We start from the raw sequence: 6,452 nt of genomic DNA, 5'->3' as shown, positions 1-6,452 counted from the left end.
ATAATGGTGATAGTCCTTATAACACAGGGCCCATGCCCCCAGCCCCGTCCTTATTGCTGGGGATTTTTTTTTCTCACTTTGGCCAACTCTCTGGTGATCCTAACCTGTGGAGATTTGCCTAATCACGTTTGCTGTAGAAAGCTGAACCCTGGTGCTGGATTGGGATTTAGATGGTCAGTTTTATTTTCTGTTCCTTAAAAATTGAGAGTAAAGTATTTCTGAATTAAAATGAAATGATTAATATAATGTGTTAAAGTTTGTTTCTGGGGCATTATTCCAGCAATTAATGAGTTGTGTGGGAGCTCCAAAACAGCAATACAGGAATGTATGCTGGGCAAGCTATAAAAGAAATGTCAGAGTTTTAACAAGTAGTGGCCTTGAGTAAATCATGCCAGGCTAGGAAATAGCAGTGTTTACCATACTACTGATCTAACTATATACCCCTCCCCCAACAATTCAAGACTTACTTCTTTTGAAAGCAACTGAACTTGGTAAATATAAGAAACAATAGATCACTCTGGCTACATATTACACTTGGCAGTGTGGGGGGAGGTTAAGAATACCTTTGTCTGTCTCCTACTGCCCCAACCAACTAAATTAGGTTCTCTGTGATGAGGCCAAGGTGTTGATATATGTGCTAAGTTTCCCAGGTGACAATGCTTCTTCAGCAGACAGGGCTGAGAGACATGCATTTGATGGTCTCTTCCAGGGCAGCTTCCATAGAGCTTTCTTTCGAGAAACAGATTACCTTGTTTCAAAAGAAATAACTTTCAACTTCATTAAAGGTTGATATCGGTGAATAAGGTCTGAACATCTAATGTATAACTAGTAACTACAGTTAATAATAATGTATTGTATAATTGAAATTTGCTAAGAAAGTAGAACTAAAATGTCCTCACCACCACCCCCACCCACAAAGATAAATATGTGAAGTTATGGAAGTGTTAATTAACTAGATGGGAGGAATCCTTTCACAATATATCTGTATATCAAATTATCATGACATACTATTTAAATATCTTATTATTTTATTTATCAATTACACCTTAATAAGGCTGAAAAAATGTTGCTATCAAATAGGGTTTTCCAGAAGAACTCATAGATTCTATATTCCCTGCATTCTCCTATGTTTGAAAATTTGCTTGTGACTTTTATAAATGAATATTTTGGCATGGTATAATATTTCTGGTTAAAATCTCTGACTTCAAAATTCTGCAGACATTATTCCTCTGTCTCCTGACATTGAATACTACTAGAGACAAGACAAAAGCTGTCTTAATTCCTGCTCTCATGAGTAACTTCCTTTGTTTTCTAAGTGTGTGAAGACTTATTTTCTTCTTTCTTAAAGTTCAATTATTTCAATACCATTTATCTAAGTATTAATTGTTCTTTATTATTTTTTCATGATCTGCAGACTTTATGCTTCATTTCAGAGGAAATTTCCTCTATTATGTATTTTAAATAACTTTCTATGTCTTTTGTTGGCATTTCTATTTTAGGGACACCTAGAATTCTTATATTGAATTTTATTTGTTCACCCTCTATATCTATCATTATTTCTCTAATTATTTTAATCCCTGTGGGCACTGTGGTTACCTAAAATTTTTTCACTGTGCCAGAATTTAGATTTCAAGCTGTATATATATGGCCTTTTCCATTTTATTTATTGTACAGTAGTGTTGTAGTTAACAATTTGCTTACTCAGTTAAGATGCCACCAAAAAACTACTAGAGCCCATCAATGAATTCAGCAAAGTTTCAGAATACAAAATTAATATACAGAAATCTGTTGCATTCTTATACTGTAACAATGAACTATCAGGAAGAAAAATTAAGGAAACAATTCCATTTACAATCGCATCAAAAAGAATAAAATACCTAGGAATAAATCTAACTACGGAGGTAAAAGATCTGTACTCAGAAAACTATAAGACACTGATAAAAGAAACTGAAGACAAAACAAACAGATGGAAAGATATACCATGTTCCTGGATTAGAATAATTAATACTCTTAAAATAACAATACTATCCAAGGCAATCTGCAGATTCAATGCAATCCCTATCAAAATACCAAAGACATTTTTCACAGAACTAGAAAAAGTAATTTTAAAATTACATGGAAACACAGAAGACCCCAAATAGCCAAAACAATTTTGAGAAAGAAGAACAGAGCTGGAGGTATCATGCTCCCTGACTTCAGACTATACTACAAAGCTACAGTCATCAAAATAGTATGGTACTGGCACAAAAACAGACACATAGATCAATGGAACAGAATAGAATCAATGGAAGAGAATAAACCCACACACTTATGGTCAATTAAAGAAGGCAAGAATATACAATGAGAAAAAGACAGTCTCTCCAATAAGTGGTGCTGGGAAAACTGGACAGCTATATGCATATTTAAAAAAAAAAAGATGAAATTTACAAAAGTTAACTCAAAATGGATTAAAGACCTAAATGTGAGATCTGAAACCATAAAACTCCCAGAAGAAACAGGCAGAATACTCTGACATAAATCACAGTAATATTTTTTTGGATCTGTCTCCTAAGGCAAAGGAAACAAAAGCAAAAATAAACAAATGGGACCTAATTAAACTTAAAAGCTTTTAGACAGCCTACTGAATGGGAGAAACTATTTGCAAATGATATGACCAGGGGTTAATAGCCAAAATATATAAACAGCTCATACAACTCAATATCAAAAAAACAAATTACCTGATAAAAAATATGGGCAAAAGACCTGAATAGACATCTTCCAAGGAAGATATACAGATGGCCAACAGGCACATGAAAAGATGTTCAACATTGCTAATCATCAGAGAAATGCAAATCAAAACCACAAGGAGATATTACCTCACACGTCAGAATGACTTACCAAAAGGACCACAAATAACAAATGTTGGCAAGGATATGCAGAAAAGAGAATCCTTGTACACTGTTGGTGGGAATGTAAGTTAGTGCAGCCACTGTAGAAAACAATATGGAGGTTTCTCAAAAAAACTAAAAATAGAGCTACCATATGATCCAGCAATTCCACTCCTAGGTATATATCTGAAGAAAACAAAAACATTAATTTGAAAATATACATGCACCGCAATGTTCATAGCAGCATTATATATAGTAGCCAAGATATGGAAGCAACCTAAGTGTCAATCAATAGATGAATGGACAAAGAAGATATGGTATACACACACACACACACACACACACACACACACACACACACACACACTGGAATACTACTCAGCCATAAAAAAGAATGAAATTCTGCCATTTGTATAAACATGGATGGACCTGGAGGGTATTATGCTTAGTGAAGTAAGTCAGACAGAATAAGACAAATATTGTATGTTATCACTTATATGTGGAATCTAAAAAATAAAATAAATGAGTGAATATAACAAAACAGAAACAGACTCACATAAAGAACAAACTAATGGTTACCAGTGGGGATAGGGAAGCGGGGAGGGAGGGGCAAGACAGGGGTAGGGGAGTAAGAGATACAAACTACTATGTACAAAATAAATAAGCTACAAGGATACATTGTATGGTACAGGGAATACAGCAAATATCTTATAATTACTTTAAATGAAGTATACTCTATAAAAATTTTGAATCACTTTGTTATACATCTGAAACTAATATAATATTATAACTCAAATATACCTCAATAGAAAAACATAAAACAATAAAGAGTTACCCAAATAAAGTTAGCAAAAGACAAAAACAAACAAAATGTTCATTGACAGAGAAGTGGATAAAGAAAATGTGTTTATACATACATTTTCACTGAAAAATGCAAAGTAATTTTTGATGCATGAGGAATATTAATGATGTTTTAAACTTTCTTTGCTATTTTTCAGCATCTTAGAATCACCATGTTAAAGCTTTGTTTGAGCTAGATTAAATCACTGATTTGATAACAGCCCACCAACTCTTCATACATTCTTGTTAAGCTATTGCTGCCTTAGGCATTTAGGAAAAGTAAGGATTTCTAAATTATATGACATTATTCTTTTTCTCTATTGTGTACAACCTCTGTTTTTCTAAATGCCTACTCAGAAAATATGTTCTTCTCACACTTTGCCTTGTCAACTGATTTTAGATAAAATCTTTTAAGACCCATTTACATTTGTAAAAAGGAAAAAAAGAGTAGGTGACCCAATTTGGTTAAAACTTTTGGAGTTATATCCCTTACCTCCTTCAAACACTGCAGGCATATGATAAAAAATTCACTAGACTAGAAAAACCAATCTTGTAGCCACTAAATACAATAAATAAAAGTCTACAATAAATAATATAATAAATGGCCTACAATAAAACCAATATATAGATTTATTTAATAAATTATTTTTTCTTTTGGTGGAGTTTCAATGGGAAATTTAATCCACTCAGATCATCTAAAATGGTTCCTTCCATGGCCTTAAACTAGTCATTGGGCTGATGAGGTAATGGGAAGAGAGGCTAGGAGTTTCGACCACTCTATATAAATAGAGACATTTCAGCTCAAGAAACAATTTAAGATCCAGTCCCAGACTCAAAGAGGCTGAAGGCAAGAGGATTCAAAGGAGACTTCTGAATAAACAGTGAATCTATTATGCTACTAAGGAAAACCAGGGTAAATCCCTTTTGATAGGTCTCAATTAAGCACCAGTTATAGAACATTTTGCTAAGAGTCATACTGGAAAATTCTCCAATAAGTAAAGCCACAGAACAGACATTTTCATGGGGTCACAGAAAACCCCAAGACAGCCCTGGATCAGAGCCACCAGTGTCTGTAGCATCCCAAGGAACACACTGAAAAGCAAGACTACAACTCTGAGACTTGGCACATTAGATTCAGAGCTTTTACCAGCTTGATGGAATCTGACCCTTCAAGGATTTGAGGAGACTGTGCGCTCTGCCATCTGTGGCTGAGGCCAGATCTTCACACCAATGAGCAGATTATGGATAAGCTGGTGATGGAGCAGTTTATGATGTTCTTGTTGCAGGATTTCCAGGTCTTAGTCAAGGAAAGTGGTGTGGAGAGTCGCAAAGAACTGGAGGACATGCTAAGAAATAACAAGAAACCCCAAAATAGACCATAGTCAGCTTACAAGGAGAGAAGTTTCTTCTGCAAAATTCAAATGTTCAGATGGTGGAAGCTGAGATCAATGACATGGGCAATGGGAGAAACCTATTCAGGAAGTCTGAACCTTCTATGAGTGAGATACATTCAGATGACAGAAGGAACAGAATATTCTCCTGCCAGAGACCATTCCTGAAAAAGGTAAACTGGAGGTTCTACAACTCAAACAGAAATTGGAGAAGGGTCTGATGGAAGACAGGGGAGAGACAAGAATACTTAAATCTCAGGAGCCTCAGCTTCTGAAGGGTCCTGAGAGGGAAGTTTTGACTCAGAGTGGACACAAAAGAGACTCTCAGAAGAGTCTAAGAAGTTCCAAAAGAAAACAGGACAACAGTTCCATTTCCCAAGAAGTGCCTCAAGAAGGAGCCACATATTTGGAGAAAGGAAAATTCTCAGGACATCTTGGGTCAAATTCAGTTCTTTCACCAAGCACCGTGGGACCAACCGGTCATCATATTGGAAAAGAAGCCACAGACACCATATGAATGTAGGGTATGCAAAAAAAAATTTCATTATAAGCCTCAGTTTGTCACTCACCAGAGGACACACACAGGAGAGAGAGACCCTTTAAATGCAATATCTGCCCCAAAGGTTTCATGCAGCTTTCAGATCTCCAAGTTCACCAGTGAATCCACACAGGTGAGAAGCCATACTGTTGTGAACTCTGCACCAAGGAGTTCACCCACGACTCCACCCTGCCTGCTCACAAGAAGATCCACACAAAGGAGAAGCCGTACCAATGTGAAGACTTTGAGAAAGCTTTAAGCCACAAAGGGAACCTCAACATTCACTGACAAACCCACTCTGGACTAAAACCTTATACATGTCCCTAGTGTAACAGCACCTTCTGTCAGCTGGGAACTTTTAAACACCATGAAAAAACACATTTAAAAATGACTTCCCAATGATTCCACCATCAGGTCCAAGTCCATTCTGCCCCAAGAAGGAAATTAAATGGTTGTAAAAATGATGTATGACATGTTGAGCACCTAACGAGGTTTCTGGAACATAATAGGAGTTCCATAAATATTCATTATGAGGACCTTTGCAAAATTACTCATCTTCCCTATAAGTTTTTGTTTTCTACTTCATTATAGCCCTTTGTTTTATTATTAAAAGTTTTTTAGGTTTATGTTGCTATTCTTCTTCCAGTGAATGCAAGTCATGAGTTTTCAATATTTCATCATTAAACTGAGCTACTGAAAATAAATACTTAATTAAATAAAAATTTTCACTGTATCAGAATTTAGATTTCCTGCTGTATATATTGCTTTTTCCATTTTATTAATTGTCCAGTAGTGTTGTGGTTAACAGTTTGCTTG

At 35.4% G+C, this 6,452-nt stretch overlaps 1 pseudogene across 1 annotated transcript; it reads left to right on the top strand.

Annotated features, from left to right (window-relative positions):
- The first annotated feature begins 5,318 nt into the window (after positions 1–5,318).
- On the top strand, positions 5,319–6,038 carry LOC309827142 (annotated as a pseudogene). The gene has a single exon. The product of its transcript is annotated as an uncharacterized misc_RNA (transcript).
- Positions 6,039–6,452: the final 414 nt, after the last annotated feature.

Source organism: Grampus griseus (genome assembly GCF_964374135.1).
Source record: "Grampus griseus genome assembly, chromosome: 9".
In the NCBI taxonomy this organism is placed as follows: domain Eukaryota; kingdom Metazoa; phylum Chordata; class Mammalia; order Artiodactyla; family Delphinidae; genus Grampus; species Grampus griseus.
Note: the sequence above shows the minus strand (reverse complement) of the source record. Positions and strands in the feature narration are given on the sequence as shown.